Source organism: Sminthopsis crassicaudata, chromosome 2 (assembly GCF_048593235.1).
Source record: "Sminthopsis crassicaudata isolate SCR6 chromosome 2, ASM4859323v1, whole genome shotgun sequence".
NCBI classification, from domain to species: domain Eukaryota; kingdom Metazoa; phylum Chordata; class Mammalia; order Dasyuromorphia; family Dasyuridae; genus Sminthopsis; species Sminthopsis crassicaudata.
In genome coordinates, this window is record NC_133618.1 from 594,815,969 (window position 1) to 594,839,510 (window position 23,542).

Sequence of the window (23,542 nt, forward strand, 5' to 3'; positions counted from 1 at the left end):
ATAAGGAGAAGGAAGGGGCCGCCTTGTCTTGATGATCATGAAGAATATGAGTTGGTGGCTGGGGAAGGAGGATTTGGGGGAATGAAGTTAATGAGTCTGCTGCCAGCTGAGAAATAGGGATCTCCAGAGCAAAGTGGATTCTGTAATGATCTGATGATGACATTTGGGATGCTGTACAACTCTTGGAACTGAGAACCAAGAAAGAGAAAGGCAACCCGTGTTTGAGAGATGGAAGAGGGTGACTGATGCTGCACTAGTCCCAGAACTTGCCGGCGGCATTATATGTGAACAGGGACTTGAAGAGTTGGTGCTGAGTGTTTTAAGGGAGTGTGACTGGAGTTCAGGGAAGTGGAGAAGGAAAGAAATGACTTCACTAAAAGGTGACTTACAACTCTTCCCCTGTTAATCCAGGTCAGAGGGGAGTATTTTTTTCTGTTCATTACATATTCTTAAGTAAACTTGTCTTAGGTGCTTATTGTTAGCATGATATTTGCAGGGAGAACTGAAGACACTTAGTATAATGGTGGTGGGAAGTGGGAGGTCCTCATCCTTGAGCATGTGCTGTATTCTCTGATCCAGTCCCTATGGAGATTTGGTGAGTATACTTCCCTCCCTACATCAGAGCAGGGACATGGATTCTTTCATTGCTTCCTGTTGGCTTGTAGCAATCAAGCCTTTAAATTGACTGTTGAACCAGTGTATATGGCAGTGGCCGCCACCTGACATATTATCCCCCTACCCAGCAGCAGCCTTACAGCTGTGAAGGGTTGCCCCCCCCCCCCCCTCCTGTGTTTGTTTTTATGCATATCAAAGATAGAAAGGACTAGGTTATCATCTTGTGAACTTTGAAAGATAGGAAGATCCATCATAGGGTCCCTCAACAGTAGCAATTGAGTCTGCTAAGGAGCCAACTCTGCCAAGCAACCTGTTTGATGACCAACAGAGGTCACTATGGAGGGCAGTTTGCATAAGGAATGCTTTTCACTTTTCTCCCTTCAAAGGAGTGGGTGGAATTACCTATGCTTGTCGCCACCCACTAGACCTGGCTCAGGGCATGACCTTCTCTGGAAGTATTCCATTGCCCCTCCTCTTCTCTTGCCTTTGGGTGGAGAAAAAAAAACAAAACACCAAAAACCCAAAGGCCCCTGGTACAAAGTGACCTGTCTGCTTGGAGATAATGAGATTAGTTTGTGGGAGTCTGGGCCAAAGGTCTCAATTACATGAGGGCTCCTTTCTTTACAAAACTTGAAAGCTTAATAAATATAGATTATAAATAAAATTCATAAGATGCTTTGAGTCCTGAGATAAACTCTTGTTTTCCAAAGCCAGAAGGTAGTCTCTCAGCTAGTCAAATTTGGGGTAATTTGTTGTAATTAATTTATCTACAGGTTACTCTCCCCCATACATTCTATAAAAAAACCATTAATTTAGAATGAAATTAAAATCATCTTACATTACTTAATGAACTTGTTAAAATAAGATAAAAAGAGAATTAAAAAAACCAATAAACAGAAATACAGAAATGAATCATGCTGCCTATTGTATACAGAAATAAAACAAAAAAGAGAGTGGAGTAAATTTATTATTAGTTTAGAGATTTTTCCAGTTATAATTCAATTATCCTTTTCTGGGTTCTCTTAATAATCCAAACTGATAGATAAAGAAAAACCCTCCAGCCACTACAAGACTTAGAAAGTCACTTTCCTGAAATGTCCTCCATCTGTTACTTCTGTTGCCACTTTTTCCCTCTCCAAATTTCTTTCTTGCATCTCTTTCCAAAGAGATCTTAAAAATTGTCCTTATAGTAGAAAACTCCTCTTTCTCCTTCCCATCTTGTAGTTTCTCCTTTCCTGACCTGCAAAAAGATGGTTTTTGTTATTATTATTATTGTGTTTTACCATTTTAACCCTGTTTGAAAATGAGAAAGTCAAAATCTTGCCAAAAAAGTAAGTTGCAGTAGAAAGCTCAAAATGAACCAAATTTAGATGTTTATAGCAACTTAGTGGACTCTGGGATATTATTGAATTATTACTGAGAATTCAAGATTAAATATAGTCTATGTGAGCCTAGACCCGTGACTCTGAGATACAATTTACATGTGCATTTATATTTTTTGGCATCAGGATGGATGGTCAACTAGATCATTGACTAGACATCAACAATGTTGAAACTCCATCCTGAATTTTTATTTGCTTGACTTTTTTATATTCCTGAATCCTGGTTCTATAAATGTTAGCATTTGTCCAGGGCTGTCGTAGACGCTAAAATATGTGACTGATTCACATATTTTGTCTTGAAATAATTCCAGGGGTCCCCCATCCTTTTCCAGAACCAACTCATTATTCTCTTCCTTTTTAAAAAGCTCTTTAGAGACTTATTTCAGCATATTCTCTCTCTCTCTCTCTCTCTCTCTCTCTCTCTCTCTCTCTCTCTCTCTCTCTCTCTCTCTCTCTCTCTCTCTCTCTGTCTGTCTCTCTCTCTCTCTCTGTCTCTCTTCTCTCTCTGTCTGTCTCTTTCTTTCTTTCTCTGTCTCTGTCTGTCTCTTTCTTTCTCTTTCTGTCTCTGTCTCTCTTTCTCTGTCTCTCCCTCTCCCTTCCTCCCTCCTTCTCTCCCCTATCTTTCTCTTTCTCTCTGTTTCTTTCTGTCCCTCTCTCTCCCTGCTCTTCTCCCTCTCCCTCTCCTTCTCTCTCTCACTCTTTTCCCCTCCTCCTCTTCCTCTCCCTCTCCTTCTGTCCTCTCTTTCTCTCTCCCACTCCTCCTCCTCCTCCTCCTCCTCCTTCTCCTCCTCCTCCTCCTTCTCCTTCTTCTTCTTCTTCTTCTTCTTCTTCTTCTTCTTCTTCTTCTTCTTCTTCTTCTTCTTCTTCTTCTTCTTCTTCTTCTTCTTCTTCTTCTTCTTCTTCTTCTTCTTCTTCTTCTTCTTCTTCTCTCTCTCTCTCTCTCTCTCTCTCTCTCTCTCTCTCTCTCTCTCTCTCTCTCTCTCTCTCTCCTTCCTTCCCTTCCTCCCTCCTCTCTCTCTCTTTCCCCTTAGTTCCTCTGCCTCTCTAACCCTGTTCTCCTTCCTTTCCTTTCAAATGATCTCATCATGACTGACAAACATTTTTTTTCACTGTAGCAACCATGCAATTCCAAAATCTCCCTTCATCAATCCTATAATTCTTCATCTTTAAAATTTAATAAGTAGACATTAACTTTTGTTACTTATCAGAGGCAGGGGACATAGGGGAGAAATAGAATAAATAGCTCTAAAGCTTTCATTCCTTGGCTATATTATTTTCATTAACAACAACAATGCTTTCACCTAAGAATTTTGAGAAGTTAACTATATGTATACAGTAATGCGGGAAAGATACAAAACTATGCTTAGCTAACAATCAGTTTTCCTGGTTTCTAGGTTTGGCTTGGCTAGTAATCAGTTTTGATCATGGACCTTCACACACTTAAGTATCATAGCATAGATTTAGATGTGATAGTGACCGTAGATATAGTTTAATCTTTCCATTTTGAAGATTCAAAAGCTAGAACTCCAAAGGTTTATTGACTTTCAAGGCAGTATATAGCAAAGCCAAGATTCAAATCTACCCCCTCTTTACTGCATGCTATTTAATCTTTTGGGGTTCCAGTTTTTTCCTCTATAAATAATAGGATTTGAACTGGATAACTTCTGCCATACTTTGAAATTCTCAGATCCCATGTCTTATGATAAAAGACAGAAAATTAATTTGGACATAGAAAATATCTCTTTTAACAATGAAGCTTGTTAAAAGAGATTTTGATTTGACAAATGGTAAGCATCAAATGTGAGAAAATTTGGTAAATAGTGGTTAGAAGGGACCTTGAAGTCAAGTTCTACCCTGAAACATGCTAACCATAGGACCATTGGATAAATAAGCAAATTATTCATTTCCATTTAATTTTTTTTCTTTTCCCCAATTACATATAAAACAACATTTTCCTGGTTATACATGTACATTATTTTTTTAACATATTTGTATATGAACCACATTGGTAGAGAAAAATCAGAAAAGGGAAAAACCACGAGAAAAAATGTCCAGAAGAAAAAAAGTGAACATAGCATGTGATGATTTACATTCAGCCTCCATAATTCTTTCTCTGGATGTTGAGGGTGTTTTACATCCAAAGTTTATTGGGATTGCCTTGGAACATTGAACTACAAAGAAGAGTCAAGTGATAGGCAAATTATTTAAGCTCTCGATTCATTTAAATCAAACAAGCATTTATTAAATATCTGTTGTGTGCCAAATCCTGGGGATCCAGAAACAAAAATATAATGGTTCCTGAACATTCTGATGGATTTGAGTGTACTGGCCTAGGTCCTTTTTGGACTATGAAGCACCGGAAAGAGTTTCCACTTTTAGTTCTGTAAATAAATGAAATCTGAATCACTCTCCCTGAATGCTCCCTCCTCTCTGCCCCACAAATAGCACCTATATTAGGTACATAAAACAGGTTAGAGATAAACATTTCAGACTGTGGCCCAAGGGGAGTCAGATCAAATTTTGCTTACCAATGACAATACAGTGATTTGGGTAGCAGTATCCTTAGTATACTAGTTGATTGGAATAGATCTCCAAAGCCTTCATTTTACACATGAAAAAACTAAAATCCAGGAATTTTAAGTGTACATCCATGGTCACACAAGGAGTATATATCTACAATGGGTTTTGAACCCAAGTCTTCTGGCTTGAGTCAATACCCCCCCCTTTTTTTTTTTTTCGGAGCATGAGAAAGTTCATGCCTGACAAGAATATATTATTTTTCAAAGAACACATATACTAACATAGTATAAATTGAAGTGCTTTGTAATGTTAAGAGTTGTATAAATGAAAGCACTATTATTATTAACATAAATGTTAACATAGTAATATTATTGATCTGGGAGACATGAATATTTGAGGTAAGAGGGTCTTGCTAGATCATGGTTGGGAGTAGGAGAGGCCAGAAAAGATTCCTTCTGTAGCAGAGATGGGCAAGTTGGTGTGTTGAGTTCACCTAATCTTTTCTCCTCCCCATCTGTTTTTTCCCCACCTGGACAGTTGGGGTGAGCCTATTGGGTTACACTCCTTTGGTGTTTGTGTGTGTGTTGGGGGTGGGGGTAGAGGATAAAATCAAGGTTTTAAGTTTTCTAATTGGTTCTTCTTCTGGGAATAGCTTTTAAAGGTCTCATTTTCCTTAAGGCTTATTGTTCCAGGGGGGATCCTCCTGGGATCTATCTCCTGTTGCCACATTAGGGATAAATGGCTTACCAATCACATTCATCCATAGATATCTCTAACTACTTCCCAAACCCCATGATCTCATCTCCCCAATTTCAGTATTTAAGAATGAAGACAATATGGAATATGACAATATGTCAAAATAGACACCCCAAATGCTTTAGAATAGAATAATCACATGATTTCTTCAGACATTTTTGCAGGCAGTATGTGTGCAGTATCATCTTAAGCCATAAACATGTTGAAAATCCATATTACATTATTCTCTTTCTCAACAACCATTTACTGAGTACTTATTATGTTCAAGGTTCTGGACTGGCTGATGATAGCTAGCATTTCTCTAGATTTTTAAAAGTTTTCAAAGTCATTATCCCTATTTTGCTGAGGGGAAGCTGAGAGAGAAGATGTTTAGTTCCTTACCCAGGGACACATAACTCTTAAGTCTCTGAGACAAGTTTTGAATTCAGGACTCCCGGCTTCCAAGTCTTATGTTCTTAACTACTGAGTCACCTTGTTGTCTTTAACAGATGACTTGATAGGAAGACTATTCATTAAATGTTTTCTGTGTACCAGGACAATGTTAGGCATTGGTGATACAAATACAAACAAATAGGATAATCTCTTTAAGTTAAAGGAGCTTTCTTTCTAACCATAGAGAGTAATGCACATAGAGAATAACAGAGAACTGGAACACCAGAAGTGAGCTAGGAGAGAGTATCAAATCATAAGGTAGTGACATCTGGGAGTGAGGTGAGCATCATAGGGACTGCTCATGGAATGGTAGCCGGGGCTAGGGATTCATCAATGAGGAGAGCTAACAATCTGTGTAGGGGAAGCAAAGTGGAAATTTAAGAAGAGAGCTAAGTATAAAAGGCAGCCTCTGCTCAGTATCTAAGTGATGTAGATAATAATGGCTATAGAAGCTCAAAGAAAGATGAGATCACTATGGGTTATGACAATAGAGGAGGCCTCATGTAGAAGGAAAGTAAACTGAGGAAGAAGAGAATGTTGGTCATTGATACAGGGAGGAAGTGGCAACTGTAGTATCAAATGCTCCATTCAAATCTTGCCTCCCATGTTTATTATTACATAGATGACTTTAGGTGGGTCTCCCTAGTCTTCAGTTTCTCCATCTATAAATATGATGGAATTGGTCCAACTGGCTTCTGAGGAACACGTTAGATTTATCTTTATCACTTTACAAGTAAAGAAATCTTTAGGATTTACAAAGCATTTTCATTACAACAACCTGATGAGGTCACCAATACTAAGAGTACTATCTTCATTTTATTGATAAGGAGACTGAAACTGAGGGAAAGATTCAAATGAGAGCTCTAGAATTCTATCTGTAGATGGTAAAAATAGTATTATTCTCATTGTATTTTTTTATTGCGTAGAGTCAGCATAGCATATGGAAAAGAAGGCTGGCCTTGGATGGTGTCTGAAAGTCTTGGGTTCACCTAGGACACATATAGGTCAGTGAACATCACCAAGTTAATTTACTTTGCAGTGCCTGTAGAAAACTTTCTTGTTCAATTCAGCCACTATTTATTAAGTCCCTACTAGGTGCCAGGTACTTGGGCTGTAATGGTGTTTGGTACTTGGGCTATAATGATTAAAAATTTATAATGTGTGTGTGTGTGTGTGTGTGTGTGTGTGTGTGTGTGTGTGTGTGTGTGAAAGAGAGAGAGAAATAATATTACATAGAAAAATAAAATACCTTTTGTTTTATTTTTTGATTTTGTTTCTTTTTTGAAAAAAATATTTAAAACAAATACAAAATAAAATAAGGAAAAAAAATTGTCATGTTTCCAGCAGAATGTTAGGGAGGATTAAAAATATGTAACAGTAAGTTTCCATTTTGAGAAAGCATATGTAATAATAGAAGATATTAAATGTATGACTGTCCTTATTTTATTTGCTACCTTGTCAGTTTTCTGTTGTTTTCTGCTGTCTGTTTTAAAATTTATTCTTTTCCCCCTTTCATCACCCTCAAAATAAGTACTATTGAGGGTGAGGATAGGGCAGATCACTGAGATGAAAAGTTCCAGATCAGTTATTGATCTGCAGATCAGTGCTGGTGGAGGGAATTTCCACAACAGGGAGTTCCTAGCCCAATGAAATTACATTATAAGATCAAAACCAAAAAATTAAAGGAATAAATAAACAAATTAAGAAATATTAGCTCAAGTAAGGACACTAAATAAACATGAGAAACAAGATTTGAAAACAACTTTCCAAATCTTCTCATCTTTCTTCAAGTCTCCCATGGTACCCTTTTTACCTCATATTTCACTCCTCCCAATTATGGCTATTCAACCTAAGATCCCTTTTTTTCTCTTATCCCTTATCTCAAATCATTCAGATATCTCCACTGTTTCTTCTTTCTGGTCTCAAATGAAAAGATGGACTTTTCTTTTCACCAATTTACTACAAATAGCCTTGATCCTATACCCCTTGTTTTATTTCAGTTCCTCTGACATCTTTGCTCTCTTTTTTTGCACAAAAATGAAAATAATGTGCTTTGATCTCCAACCATACTCTGTAGTTCTTTTTCTGGATATGGAAAGCATTTTCCATCATGAATCTTTTGGATTTGAAATTGTCTTGGATCATTACATTGCTGAGAAGAACTAAGTCTGTCATAATTAGTCTTTGCACAATGTTACGATTACCGTATACAATGTTCTTCTGATTCTGCTCACTTTACTCAGCATTGGTTCATTTAAGTCTTTCCAAGTTTATTTGAAATCTTTCTGCCTGTTCCATCACATTCATATATCACAACGTATTCAGCCATTCCCCAGTTGATGGGTGTCCTCTCAATTTCTAATTCTTTGCCAAACATGATTTTCTTAGGTTCTTTTCCCTTTGTATTTTCTCACGTGATGATCTTATCAGCTCCCATGGGTTCAATTATCATATCTATGCAAATGATACCCAGATCTATATATTTAGTGCTAGTTTCTTTTCTGACTCCCATTCTCACATCATCAACTGCTTTTTTTTAACATCTCAACTTGAAGTTCCTGTGAACATCTCCATGTTCAAAAGAGAGCTCATCTTTCCTTTCATACCCTTATCTCTTCTGAACTGCCTTATTGCTGTCAACCACATGACTATCATCATCCGTCATTCAGGCTTGCAAACTCAATGTTGTCCTTGACCACTGATCTAATTCATCACACACATCTGATCCACTTACGAGTCTTATTTCTACTTTCATAGCATTTCTTAAATATGTTCCCTTTTCTCTACTTACATAGCCATATTTACCCCTTTCTTCTGCCTTTTCCCATTAAAAATAGTCCACAGAGTTAAAATCTAAAAATACCAGCAGTTTTAAGCCATCAATCTATGTATCCACCAGATACTGCAAATGATTACAGTAACATTTCATTTATTTAAAATTGAGAGGAATTAACATACACATAAGTAATTTTGCCATATGATTATAACTTCTTTAAGATCTAACACTTTTTAAAAAAATAATCATTTTTGATGGAAACCTTTAAAAGTATAGGACTTACTTATCTACCATCTTGAATGATTTATACTACACATAACTTATACTGCAATGAAATCTTTTTTTCGACTAGGTAGGCTCTGAGATAATTCTTCAGACTCAGATTTTGTGATTCATTGTTCTTCATCTATTTATTTGTACTCCTGATGGGAATGGGGAATAGGTGACAGAAAAATTGTCTTCTCAGCTATCATGACTAAGTTAAACCTCCTTACTCCATGACTGCCTCTTACTCTAAGGGCTTCTTCTTATTTTTCCTGGAGACCTTAAGGAGATCAGAAAAAGAAAGAAGGAAGAAAGAAAAGAAAAAAAACTGAAAGAAGGAAAAAAGGAAGGAAGGAAAGACAAAAGGAAGAAAAGAAGGAAAGAAGGAAGGAAGAAAAAAGAAAGGAAACAAGCATTTATTAATCACCTACTTTGTGTTAAGGTTTGTATCAAGGATTTTACAAATATCTCATTTGACCTTCACAAAAAAAAAACAAACTTCAGAAAAAAGGTAAGATGCTATTATTTCAGTTTTACAGTTGAGGAAATTGTGACAAACAGAAGTTAAATGACTTGCCCATACAGCTAATAAGTGTCTGAGTCTGTATTTCAACTCAAGTCTGACCCTAGGCCTGATACTTTATTGTATTACATATCTGAAAGACTTATGTTCTCAGAGCATACAGAATTTCTTAGGCTGAGGAAAGATCCTAAAGAATCTGTGATGAGATATGAGTTGGGCTACTGATCCTAGTTCCTGACTGAAATGTTAACTGTTCTATTGAATATTCAGGAAGAGAGCTGTAATTAGTAGAGTGTGAGGGCATCCAGGGGCTTGGGAGTGGAGTATCACTTGCTTTCAGGTGGCATATGTTTTCTCCTTATAGGGCTGGCTTACACACTTTTTTGACATCTCTTCTTCTCCCTTCAAGGTTCTCCAGAGGCCTGGCTCTAACCGTGCAGGAAAGACGTTCCTAAAGATGGACAAGTTCCTCCCTGATTATGCATAATAACGGGACTGATTATTCTTTGTGTTGTCTTGTCTGGACTCAGAGTGTTTCTTGGGCAACACCAACTGAACACCTTGCCTCCTCTCCCATCAATCTTCCCCAAGCTTCCCTTTCAGGTGGTTAGATATGGTTCTTCTCAGAGGACATTCAAGATAAATAATAAAGACACGCTGCCATATCTTTGAAGTCAGTAACTTTTCTGTCTCTTTTGGTCAACCATTAAAGTATCTAGCATCTGCCTAACAAGTTTCCAGCCCTAGTTTGTCCAAGTACCATGGAAGGATACAAAAACATCATAAGACATCATTCTTGTCCTCAAGTGTCCTACAGTTTAGTTGGGGAGAGAAGAAAACATATGAAAGAATCAGAATAAAATACGACAATTAAGGAAACTGAGTTCCAAAGGGCTGACTTTATTTGTCTATGATCACATGATCTGGGAAGGGCAGAGTTAAGACTAAATGTGGGGACCCCGGTTCCTTGCTCAGTGTTCTTGCTGCTTCACTCTAAGCCATTTTTTTATATGTTCTTGAGCAAAACAATTAGAAAGATAGTATGAAGTAATGGAAGCAGCACCGGCTCATTGTATCTTCTTGAACAGGTCATTTTATGGTATTAAAACCTCAATTTTCCCATCTGTGAAACAAAGGAGTTATATTAGATGACTTCTGACATCTCTCCTTGTTCTAAATTTTTGATCCTAAGCCCAAATAACTTCTGAGGCTCCTTCCTTCCATCTCTTACATTCCATGGCTTTATAAAGCTTTATGTATTGCTGATTCTAAGTACAGCAGGCAGAATTCAGAGAAAGGAGAGATCAGCATGCACTAATACCAGTGTTAGACACAGGACTGCATAAGAATAGCAATTAAACATTTGTAGGATGGGGATCTGAAAATGATGCATTATTCTAACTATACATTGGTATGTTGTGGAAAATGACTGGATAAGCTCATCAGATAAGTCAAATAAGCCTGCATACATTTGTTGACAGACTGCTACAACCTATGAAGCTTGAAGGAAGTAATGCCCAATAATTGTCAGAAGTAGTTTAAGCACATGAGATCCTGGAATGATTCAATATTTTTAATTGTAGATATCAAATGCAGATTACTGTCTGACAGCTCACTTGTAAATGTATTAGATGGACAGAAGTAGAGTGACTGTCCTTCAAGATGAGTTTTTTGTCATCTTTTCTTGTGAAAAGAGGTTTATCCCATCCCTTCAAAATCTGTAGGGCATCCTTTTTTTTGGGTCTGAAAACTATATTTGGTTTGCTTTGAAGATGAATAAAACTGAGATGCTATTATGCGCCGTTCCTACTTTGCAGCATCCAGAAATTCCTTTGCTATTAATATGCCAGAGAAACAGATTTCTTTGATTTTTTTTCAGTTTAGAAGATCAAAAGCTGTCAGAAATTGTTTCAAAAGAAAAATAAATCTTTGGGAAGTTGGATTTGAAATTCTGAGTGGCCGCATCTTGCATCCACCCTATGCAGAATGGTATAAGGAAAGATGTCCTTTAAATGGAAGTCATCATAACATCACAAGAAAATAAGGAGCTGTTGCTGTTGCTTGACATCTTGCTCCTTGCTTAAGCAGCTGTATCTCAGCATTAGACATTTGCTTTCTCGAAGTAAATTTGAGAAAACTGGGCATAAATACTATTAAATGACCATCATTCCAACACTGACCAGGAAAATTCATTTTCCAAAGAATGTCATCAAAGTAAGGGAAAATAAATCTCTTATATAATTAATTTATTTTCTTAGAAAAGAACCCATAGGTTATAAAACAATTAGAAAGAGAACTCAATTTTCTTCTTGTGTCTGATTTTAAAATATTATTTCATCATCAATATTTGATCACTATATTAAAATATGGAATAGATGATTTCTTTCCTTCTGTTTTGTAAGAGATCCTAGATTGAGAGCTGGGAGAGAGCTTCAGAAGTCTTCTACCTCAATTCTCTCATTTTACAGATCATAGGATCATAGATTGAGAAATAAAAGGAATTTCAGAAGTTATTTAGTTCAACTATCCCCATTTTATAGATGAGAAATCTGAAGCCCAAAGAATTAAGTGACTTGTCCAGTCCTATATGAAGCAGGGTTCAAACAGATTTTCTAATTCCAAATCAGCAATCTTTCCACTGCTTGAAAGATGGAAAGAGGTCGTTTACCCAAATAATAAATTCGTTTCTCTGTGTATTTAAAATGGGATTCAGTTAGACAGCCATTCAGTGCTTCCACAGTTGTTCCAATCTATACCTAGCCAATGGACCCAGATGACTCTGGAAGGGAAAATGAGGCAAATGACCTCACTTAAATCCAATTCACTTGCATGTTATGTCATCGCCTTTTTGATACCATGGTCCTCTTTGAGAATGAAGGACAATGTGTCCAGCACTGCTTTGGGCTGCAACAGATAAAATATTTTGAGCTCACGTGGCTTCCTGTGTTTTAGATGTAACAGAGAACTTGTAAGTCTGATGGATGTTATCAGTTTAATAATAATAAATAATCAATAAACCTGAATAAATCTGCACTTGGAGATTTTGGGTTATCATGTAAATGTAACAAAAATAAAAATGAAACCGATGAAAGAAAGACAAGGAGGTTAGATACTCTTTATCTGTATTCGGCCCAGGTCTGTGTTTCAGGAGGCAGCCCTTGCAGCTTGAGATGAAGATGTCAGAAACGGATTTTGATTCTTCCCATATTAAAAAAGATTTCCCAGGACTCTTTTGGTGCAGTTTGGCTGACTTATAGATGATCCCTGAGGCCATTTAGGTCTAATGGAAACTCATTTTAGAATAAGACAAATTCAAATTGTTATATTCTCAAATAAATAACTAAAACTCCCCCTTTTTTTTGAGAGGGATGGACCATAGTTCTTACTTTTAATACCAAATTAAAATACTGGCTGCTTTATGAAGCAATTGCTATTTAAACTGCCAATAATGTTTAACATGAATTTGCTCACCATTTCCTATCCTCATACTGTATAATTTATAACACTAAGCCCTTTCAATACTCCAAAATGCCAGATAAACTTTTCTCATTTGCTCTTAATTTGGTCACGCAGGATAATACCAACATCTGAAGGCTCTTTAAACTCCTTTTTAAAATGCATTCCTGTGAGCGCCACCAATGCCACCTCTGTTCCTTGTCATCTTCCATAATTATTTCCAATCCAAAGCGGTCCTTAATGCACTTATTAATCTGGCATTCTCCTCAGTGTGAAGCACATTCAGCTCTATTAATTTTTAAAAACCCTTTTTTTATGGGGGACTGCAGATGCTTGGCTATTACTGAAAAGCTATTAGAAGTTAACACCTTTCTCTCCCCGGAGACTGGCATCATCCTATGCCTCCAAATGCCACCCTGTTTTACATTATCAGCTGCTAAGACTAAGTATTAGAGACTTAAAAAAAAAGTCAGGACTGGTAATGCTATTATTAGCTAATGGCAGAATGCTTGCCTACTGTATGGATCCAGGAAGGAATATGAGGCTATTCTGCTTAGGGTGCAGAGATCTTTTCTTTTTTTTTTTTCTTCTTCTTCTTCTTCTTCTTTTTTTTTAATTTGGTCTCCTCAGAGGTTTGGGTCCTTCCTCCCCTCTTCCAAAGATTGCTAGGAGTGCTCTCCCAGGTGAATGAGTCAGTCTTGTCTGGTTTCTTCAGGAGAAATTATTTGCTTCTCCCTCTCTGGCTCCTTCTACTCTATTCTGAAGCCTCTGGGAGCCTTCAGCCATCATAAAATCAAACGGAAATAAATGGTTGGTGCTGTTGTATAGTAAACACAAAAAGGCAGGTTTCCTGTTTTCTTGGAGATGACATTAGGGCCAAAGGAAGACAGATGGCTATTGGCTGTCCCTTGGCCCCAGCAATTCCCTATAGGCCTGGGGGTGGGGATGGGAGTAGGAAAAGAGAAGGCTAATAAAATGATTTCCATTGTGATGGTTCATTTCAGAACATCAGATTTTATAGCCCCAGGCTCTTTTTCCAGGTCAACTCCTGTAATGGAGAGAGGACAGAGTTCAGCCTTGGGAGGCAGAAGATGAGTTTTCACAAATGTCAGTGTCCAAGAAATTGATAGGCAACAGCTTGGAACTCCCCCTGGAGAGCAACATGGTGGAAACTGGAGAGGGATGTTTCCCAGAGAAATTTTCTTCTGCCTTCCAGCCTGTCCTCAAATAGATATCTCTGAATGCAAACTCTCCCATTAGTAATTTAGATGATGCTTGGCATATACAATCTTATATATATTTTTCTTTTTCAAGGTAATCAAATCACAATACTAAGAAATGAGGGAAAATGCATCATGTTGGAGCCCAAGTAGCAATGCGATATAAATGGTCATTAAAATTTTTGCCATGATATTAAAGTGTTTAAAATTGGTACATATAGACTGACCAAGCATGATGCTGGAAGAAAAGGAGAATCCAGTCTTCCTGATGTGTGAATTTTCCACAATTTGAAATTTGTATCCTAATCCATGCTGGAAGTCATTTTTTCTCAATTTGAAAATGTTAATTGCAATTTATGCTTATGTTGCATTTTATATTTAAAAAATGCCTCAAATACATTGTCTTATTTTATCCTCATAGAAACCCTGTGAAGTATTTAATGTAAATATTATTATCTCCATCTTTTGGATGAGGAATAAGAGGTACAAAGACATGAAATGACTTATCCATTGTTGCTTATATAGGGTGAAGATAGTGTTTGAACATACCAGCAAATACTATTACCATGCCAGTCTAAGCCAGCTGTATGGAAACCTTTATGGAAAAAACTACTTACTGTAAGACTCTTTCCAATAAGGTATTAATACAGTGAAAGAGGTAAGCTATGAGGCAGTGTCCAAAGCATACAAGTTTCTACATTTTAGTGGTTATCATCAACATCCTGGGTTAAAAGGGAGGGGGGAATGACTGGCATTTAGGACTAGCTCAGTATGTCCATGTTGTACCTAAATAGAAATTCCCTTGACAACATTTCCAAGTGGTCACATGATCTTTGCATGAAGATTGCTGATGAAGGGGAACCTTACACCTTCCAATATGTTCCTTCTACCTTGGGATAATAGGAATTTCTAGGATTTCACTTTTAACATAAAACCTAAATCCACTTCTCTACAACTCCCATTGGTTTCAGTTCTGCTCTCTCTCTGTGTGTGTGTGTGTGTGTGTGTGTGTGTGTGTGTGTGTGTGTGTGTATGTGCCTAAGCAAAACAGGTTTAATTCTTCTTCCTTGAGACAGTTTTTCAGATACTTGAAAGAAACATTGCTATCTCCCTTAAGTTTACAAAACTAAGCATCTTCCAACTCCTTCAGGGAAGATCTCAAGATCTGGATCACTCTGTTCACTTTCTAGTTTACCAATATCTTGGTACAGATACAGAACTCTAGATCTGGTCTGCCCAGGACTAAGTAGGACAGAATGATCATCTCCTTCATCCTATTGTATAATCATAGCTCATATTTATGAACTTTTCACAGTTTTCATACCATTATTCCTAAGAGGCAGATAGTAGCCCCAGGTTACAAATGAAGAAACTGAAACTCAGAACAGTGAAAGGATTACTCCATGATTACATATCCAATAAAAGCCTGAGTCAGGAAGCTTTCTATTTCTGAATCTCATACTCTTTCTCTCACATTGCTTTTCATAATAAATACAAGAGTAAACAGAGTAAAAGCTGTCTTGTGTGTTGAGTCTTCAGTATGGCAGTAAATCCTAACAGAATTGGCAGGAACCTTAGAGACTTTCTAGTGCAATTAATTGATTAAGCAACAAGCATTTAATAAGTTCTTCAGTTGCTGTGCTAAGTTTTGAGAATACAAAATGAAACAGCCTTGCCCTCAACAAGCTTGTATTCTATTCAGCATAAATTCTGTCTCTAACACACAAAGAACATACAGCTTTGGGTATGCTGGAGCCATCAACTTTCTGATTAATAGTTGAATGCTATTGCACCACAGATGTGGTTTAAATCTGCCTGCCAATAGTACTGTTGTGAACTCTCCAAAACCTGGAAGTGGGGTATGTGATTGGGCATTTGGCCATCATTTCCCATCAGGGAGGACTTGAATAGAAAGGGCAATAAGAAAATTACATTATTAGTAGTTAGTAACTATGTGATGGGTAGCACTTTCTGCCCCAGTATTCCTGAATTTTTAAATAGAAGTTTCAAAACTGTAAGGAAGTTTCTTATTTAAAAATTCTTCCTCTCTACCATTTAAATACTTTCATTTCTTTTTTTCCTAAATCATGTAACTATTAGTTAACTCTACAATAATTAAATTATCACAATGGCTGATATTATTGCAATCATCATGGAACATTTCCCTCTTAAAAGGTTTAATTCTTATTTTTCAAGATTTAACAGGCAGATAGGGATAGTAGGAGATAACAGATAATTGATGCTGAAGTTTGAATTGGAAAGTTATGACTCTAGCAGCATGTATTATCTGTCTAGCAAAACCTCATGTTGATTTTGGTCCATTCAAATGTAATTGTTTGAATATACCCTTAAAAGGCTGTTCAATATAGAATGATTGTTCTAGCTGAATTTTGCAACAATTCTTCTTAGCTTCCCTTGCTCCTAAAGAAAGGTCCAGTTTCTACAGTATCTCTTGCACTTGCACTTGCACTCAACTCAATAGTTATCACTCTATTTCAAGTTGTCATCACCCCTAACCTAGAAGATTTCAGTGGCTTCTTAGTTGGCTTCCATGCCCTATATCTCTTTATATCCAGTCTATCCTCAACAACTGCCAAAGGAATTTTCCTTACACCCATATTTCATGATTACTCTGCTCAGTAAAATCCCAGGGCTTCCTGTTGCCTCTAGGATAAAATTTAAACTCCTCCATTTTGGTTCTAAAATTTGTCCCTCAAATGTATCTACCCAACAACAAAAAACCAAAACAACAACAACAACAAAAACTGGCTTTTTTTTTTTCTGTTTCTCACATACAAACTCTCCATTGCTCATTTTCTTGCCTTTGAGCTGTCCTCCAGACCTGGAATATACTCTCTCTTCAAGTGTACATCATGTAGTCTCTTTCTTCATTTGAGATACCATCATTTACCCAAAGCCTTTCCTGATACTGCTAATTCATTTCTCTCTCTTTTTCCCTCCTTCCTTCCCTCCCTTTATCCCTGCTTCCCAACACCCTCTCTCTATATGACATTTAATAATTCAGTATTTATTTTGTAAACACTTTTATACATAATAAATTTGGGTATCATTTTCCCATTGGAGGAAGGCTTGAATGAATTGTTTCCCTTGATAAAAATCTAAGTTCCAGGAGAATAGAGATTATTTCATTCATATGCAGGAATGTGTCTGTGTGAGTGTGTGTGTGTGTGTGTGTGTGTGTGTGTGTGTGTGTGTGTGTGTGAGAGAGAGAGAGAGAGAGAGAGAGAGAGAGAGAGAGAGAGAGTCAGAGAGACAGAGAGAGAGAGAAAGAGAGAGAGAGAAGAGAGAGAGAGAGAGAGAGAGAGAGAAGAGAGAGAGAGAAAGAGAGAGAGTCAGAGAGACAGAGAGAGAGAGAAAGAGAGAGAGAGAGAGAGAGAGAGAGAGAGAGAGAGAGAGAGAGAGAGAGAGAGAGAGAGAGGGAGAGAGAGAGAGAGAGAGAGAGAGAGAGAGAGAGAGAGAGAGAGATTTTGAAGGCCTAGTATAATCTTGGTCATGGTAAATGCTTAATAAATGTTTGTTTTCTGATTAGAAACAAGCTCCATTGTTAAAAAAAAAAAAAAAAAAGCCTGAAAGCTATAACAGACCTATCAAACTCCCTTAGAAAGAGTGTCTCCAGGTTACCCTCCAGTTAGCCCTGGAACAAATGGTGGGAAGTCTCATTTGGGTTATAAAATATACTAGGGTTAGCATCTAGGATTTGGAAGAGTTCAGGAGATGATTATTCAAGATGCCTAATTTCTCAGATATGGAAATAAATATTTTTAAAATTAAATTTTATTTTATTTTCAGTTTCAACTTTTCTTCTTTTCCCTTTCTCTCCCCGACCTATTGAGAAAGCAAGAAAAATAAAATCCATTACAAATATGTAGTCATCATGTATAACCTATGCCATATTAATTGCTGTCTTAGGAAAGGGGAGGTAAGGGAAAGAGGAGGAAAAAAAATTGTAACTAAAAATCTTATAAAAATGAATGTTGAAAACTATCTTTACTTATAATTAAAAAATAAAATGTTATTGAAATTTTAAAAATAAACATGTATAGTCATGAAAAATAAGTTTCCATGTTGTACATGTTCCCCCAAAAAATAAAAAAAAAGGAAAAAGAAAAAAAAAACCTAGAAGAAAATATGCTTTGTCAGTTTTATCAGGTCTCTATCTGGAGGTGGATATGACATTTCAACATGAGTTCTTTGGAGTTGTAACTAGTTATTGTGTTGATCAGAGTTACTTACTCTTTCAAAACTCATTATCTTTCTATATTGTTTTTATATATTGTTCTGTTGGTTCTTCTTAGAGCAAAACTGCTTCAATTCGTATAATTCTCCCCAGGTTTATCTGAAACCAGCTCCTTCACAATTTCTTGTAGCATTATAATATTCCATTGCATTCATATATTGTAACTTGTTGAGTCATTCTGGAAAAAAATATTTTAAGAAATCACATCATTGTACAATTAGATTGATATTGTCTTTCTAATGTAAATTCTTCTTGGTAAATATTTTTCTTCTTGAAGATTTACTTTACTTAGGGAAAATGACTATCTGAAAAAATAAGCTTCAACATTTTAATTTCAAGAATCATTAGCACTTATGTGCACAGCACTGTGCTAAATACTGATGGTGATAAAAAGGCAAAGAAGACATAGTATTCTGTCCCCAAAATTTCTTGCCATGCAGAGAAAGTTAAGTATCAGTATAAAGAACTATACAACAAAATAAAATATAGTTAGCTGATAGAAGAGTATAAAGGCAGACTTTGGTTTGGGAATGCCAGGAAGCTCCTCATAGAGGAGCTGTGATATTTAAGAAGAGCCCAAGGATGGAGAAGATAACAATAAGAAGAGACAGAAAGTGATGGAGAAGCAGGCATCTAGGCATAGACAACAGTGTGAGCAGTGGGGACTGAGGAAATTTCAATTTACAGTGAAGTTGCTTAAAGAAAATTTCTATTATATTATTTTGATGCAATTTGCTACCACACATACTAATGAAATTAAAACTTCTAGCTCATCCTGCAGTGAATTTGAGTTGGAAAAACACTATTAGCATTTTAGAAACCTATCTTTTTGTGTCTAAGATTTTGTACTTTGTCTGGATCAAAGAAACCAGAGTAAATAATGGTTTAGTTGAGAATCTGAAAATATTTTAGGTTTTTTTTTTTTTTAATTTGAAAGACAGCATGGCTTCAGGAATAATTCTGGATCAAAAGAGCTGGGTTCGAATATTACATTTAACACTAAGTATGAGACAAGTCACTCTTTGACTTTCAACTTCTTGATCTGGAGAATGAGAGAAACAATATTCATGTTTATTGCATATTTTGTCATGAGAAATTAATGAAATAAAACAGGTAAGTCTTTTGTAAATAGTTATGATTATTATTCAGTTATAAGTATAGTCAGCATAAAGTTGTAGATACTCTTAGAATGAAAATGATGTGTGTTCAAATCCTATTTCTGATACATACTGGTTATGTCACCTTGAGCAAGTCACAACCTCTCAGTACTCCTGTCAACTCTACAGTTGCAGGACAAATGAAGTTTTGCACAGATGGAGAGTTTTCTCATCCCAAATTCTGAGTTCCCTGTACTAGAATTGTGAAGTATGGAATCTGGCAACACTCACCAGTGGAACCTGGTCCTATTAAAATGTAACTGGGAGATATTTAACAAAATAAATAAAAAATACATTACATTTAAAAACTAAATTGATGTGTAGCCAACAAGGATCCTTACATATGGCTTAGTTTGACACATGCCCCACATTGATGAAATCACAGGTTCAAACATTTTAAGAATTGGGAAAGTGGGAGAGAGAGAAATGTTTTGGATTTATTTGTTTCCTATTCAAATTGAGTCAGGAGGTAGTGTCTGAAAAAATTGCTTAGGTTGAGGTCAAATTAAAAGTGAACTTTGACATTAAAAACATCAGTGAATTGCATGCAAGCTATTGACTTCTAGCTTCATTCAAAATTCTTTGAAGATCTAGGAATTTATGTTAAGAAGCACGAAGTTCAAGGGGTGGCTTTGTCATCAAGCCTTCTCTCTCCAGAATCACATTAAGATCAAGGAGTAGCAGGAGAGATTTCTTACAGATGTTGGTCTTCAGCTGAGACTTGAAGGAGGCCAGGAGGCAGAGAAAAAGAGGCAAAGAATTTCCTGCATGAGAGAGAGTTAATGAAAACAACTAAAATTGGGAGATGGGAGTATCCTGTTAGAGGAACAGCAGGAGGGCAGTTTTGTCTGAATGGCAGGAGAATATAGGAGGAATATGGTATAAGAAAACCAGAATGGTAGGAAGGGTCAAGTAAGGAAGGGCTTTGAAAGTCAAAAAAAGGGATTATATTTGATCCTTGGTAGTAATAGGGAGCCACTGAAGTTTGATGAAGCTGGAAAAGAGATATCATTAGGAAGCTCAATTTGATGGTTAAGTAGAGGATGATTGGAGTGGGGAGAGTCTCGCTTGCTTCTCAAAAACCCTATAAAGTATGCAATACTTTAACATGTGACAAAAGCACTAACTACAGCACAGAGAGATCAAGCAGCTTGTCTACTTGTCACATAGTAAGTGGGAGAGTTGGGATTCTAATATATCTTTTGATGCTAAGTTAAATGATGACAACTCATACTAAGAGAAATGGCAGAATTGGGGGCCAATGAATACATTCATAAAAATTCCTGTGGGCCATGTGTAAAAATGTTTGTAGCAGCCCTTTTTGTAGTGGCAAGAAACTGGAAACTGAGTGGATGCCCCTCAGTTGGAGAATGGCTGAATAAGTTATGGTATATGAGTACTATGGAATATTATTGTTCTGTAGGAAATGATCAGCAGGAAGATTTTAGAAAAACCTGGAGAGCAGAACTAGGAGATTATTGTACATGGCAACAACAAGACTATATGATGATCAATTCTGATGGCTCTCTTCAATAATGAGATGATTTAGACCAGTTCCAATGGTCTTGTGATGAAGATTGCCATCTACACCCAGAGAGAGAACTGTGGGAACTGAATGTAGTTCACAACATAGCATTTTCCATCTTTTTTGCTATTGTTTGCTTGCATCTTATTTTTTCTTATTTTTTTTCAGTTTGATTTGATTTTTCCTATTCAGTGAGATAATTGTATAAATATGTATGCATATGTTGAAAAAAAGATTCCTATGGGATACATATTAACTTATTTTTAGAATGTAATGCTATATGTTTTATTACACACACACACACACATATATATATATATATATATATATATATACATATAATGTTTTGTGAAATATTTTTCCAATGGCATTTTAATCTTCTGGTAAAGTGTTTCAGCCTGGGAAATGTTTGATGCTTCTCATCGACCTAGCTGACCATAGTGATTAGTAGCCATCTCTCAGTGGCCTGTGAAGTAAATAGGAAATGAAAGTATTATTATCCCAATGTTATTGATAAGAAAACTGAGGCTCAGAGAAACCAGATGATTTGTCCCTGGTTCTCCAGCATACCAGTGTGACTGATGAAATTTGAGTTTAGATCTCCTAATTCCAGATCTATGAGCCCTGGCTCACTTTTTCTACTACACTGCAAACAAATGCTCACTTGGGATTTAGATTTTGATAACTAACTTTTTTTTTCCTATATATCATGACCCCATGGACTGCATTGCAGATTTCTAACCTTGACATTTGTTCCCCCATTCAAAACAATATCTCAAGACCTAAAGATAGTCTGTGTTTATCAATTTAGACCTAAAATCAGCCAGCTTATTGCTCTGCTCAGATTCTATGTAACAAGCCCAAAATGCTGATAGATATTTATAGGCTGTTACTATCACAGCATCATGGGTCCAAGAACTAGATGTAGTTATACATTTTACTTCTCAAAAAAGCAGAACAACTACAGACTACATTTTTAAGGGCAATACTACTGATCTTCTGATTATGATAATATCAACTTGAAGTTTTTGCAAATGATGTCATCAGCTAGTCCTTTGAAAACCAATTAATGCATTTGATCTGGCATCGGTAAAATCTTGCAAAGAATTCCTCATTAGAACATTACCCATTATCAGGCAAGAAATATGGAGGAATCCAAGAGAAATTAACTGCTCTTCTGATTATTTTTGAAACAAATCTTTTCAAAATGTTTAACTACCTCAAGCATTTTAAATATATGTATAAATACTCACATATATACACCCACTCATATATGTTACACACAAATATATTATTTTGGTGTATATATGAATGTACAGTCATATAAATGTATACACACATGTACACATATGTATATGTAGACATATATTTGTGAATGTACCTATAAATATTTATGTGTTTGGGGACAGACATAAACATATATATATATATATATATATATATATATATATATATATATATATATATATACACATCCATACATTAAGCATAGATAGATATAATTATTTCTACACACACACACACACACACATATATGTGTATATATATATATATATATTTGAAACAGCTAGGTAGTACAGTGGATAGAACACTGACTCTGGAATCAGGAGGCCCTAAGTTCAAATTCAGCCTCAGATACTTACTAGCTACATGATCCTAGGCAAGTCACTTTACCTGCTTGCCTCAGTTTCCTCATCTGTAAAACGAACTGGACAAGGAGATATCAAACCACTCCATAATCTTTGCCAAGAAAATCCCATGGAAAGATTTTCATGGAGGGTTAGACATGATTGGAAAAAAAACCCAGTATATATTCACTCATCAGAACTAGAAGTTATATTTTTGGTTCCATTTCAAATTAATCCCTTCAGATATTATCCATTGTAGGCAAATTATTTTCTCAGCTAGCATTCCCTAGACACAGCCTTCCATGTCTAGCCTCCAAGAATTTGTACAAATGGGCTCTTAAGCCTAGAATATTTTTCCTCCTTACTTCTGCCTTGCAGAATTCTTAGCTTCCTTCTAAGCATGCCATGTCCTACACAAGCCCTTTCCAGTTATGAGCATCCCCTCCCTACTGAAAGTTGCATTGCATTGTGTGTACTTCATATTTCTATCTATGCATCCATGTGGTATCCACCACCCTCCCCCTACTCCCTGGTAGAATTGAACGTCTTCAAGGACTGGGACTCTTTTGTTATTTGTCTCTGCATCTTCTATCACAGTTGCCTTGTTCTTAGTGGACATTTAATAAATGTTTGTTCAATGGAATTGGATTGAAGTGTAGAATGAATTACTGATAAGTTGACATTGATGCCTATTTGTCTTAGAATACTTTTTGTTATAAGGTTTAAGTACAAAATAAAATTATTTTTTAGAAGTCATACAGAGAGGCTTAAAACAAAGTCTATCTGTATAACTCATTGGTTTGGGGAGGCTTGGGAAAAACAAAGATTTGGGACCTTTGGACCTGAGATCAAAAGTCCTACTACTATTAATTTACATTTATAGAGAGTTTCTTGGCTCCAAAGTGCTTTGCATTCATAACCTTTCTTGCTATGGAATAGGAATTACTAGTCTTAATTTACAGACAAGGAAACATTGATGCTGGAGAAGATATGACTTATTTAGGGTCATATAGTCAGTTTTCTAGGCCTA

At 36.3% G+C, this 23,542-nt stretch overlaps 1 long non-coding RNA gene across 14 annotated transcripts in view; it reads right to left on the bottom strand.

Moving 5' to 3' along the window:
- LOC141558463 (uncharacterized) overlaps positions 1-23,542 on the bottom strand; it is a 234,652-nt gene that overhangs the window by 25,014 nt on the left and 186,096 nt on the right. For 10 of the 14 annotated variants that reach the window (XR_012487063.1, XR_012487065.1, XR_012487062.1 and 7 more), the window contains 2 exons: positions 18,199-18,380; positions 1,565-1,855 (listed from right to left, as the gene is read on the bottom strand). The exons of 1 other annotated variant lie outside the window; for it this stretch is intronic. This is a non-coding gene — a long non-coding RNA (uncharacterized LOC141558463). Of the gene's footprint in view, positions 1-1,564; positions 1,856-9,276; positions 10,392-18,198; positions 18,381-23,542 lie in introns of those variants that run through there. 3 more of the 14 variants (XR_012487061.1, XR_012487057.1, XR_012487066.1) reach the window with 3 other exon arrangements.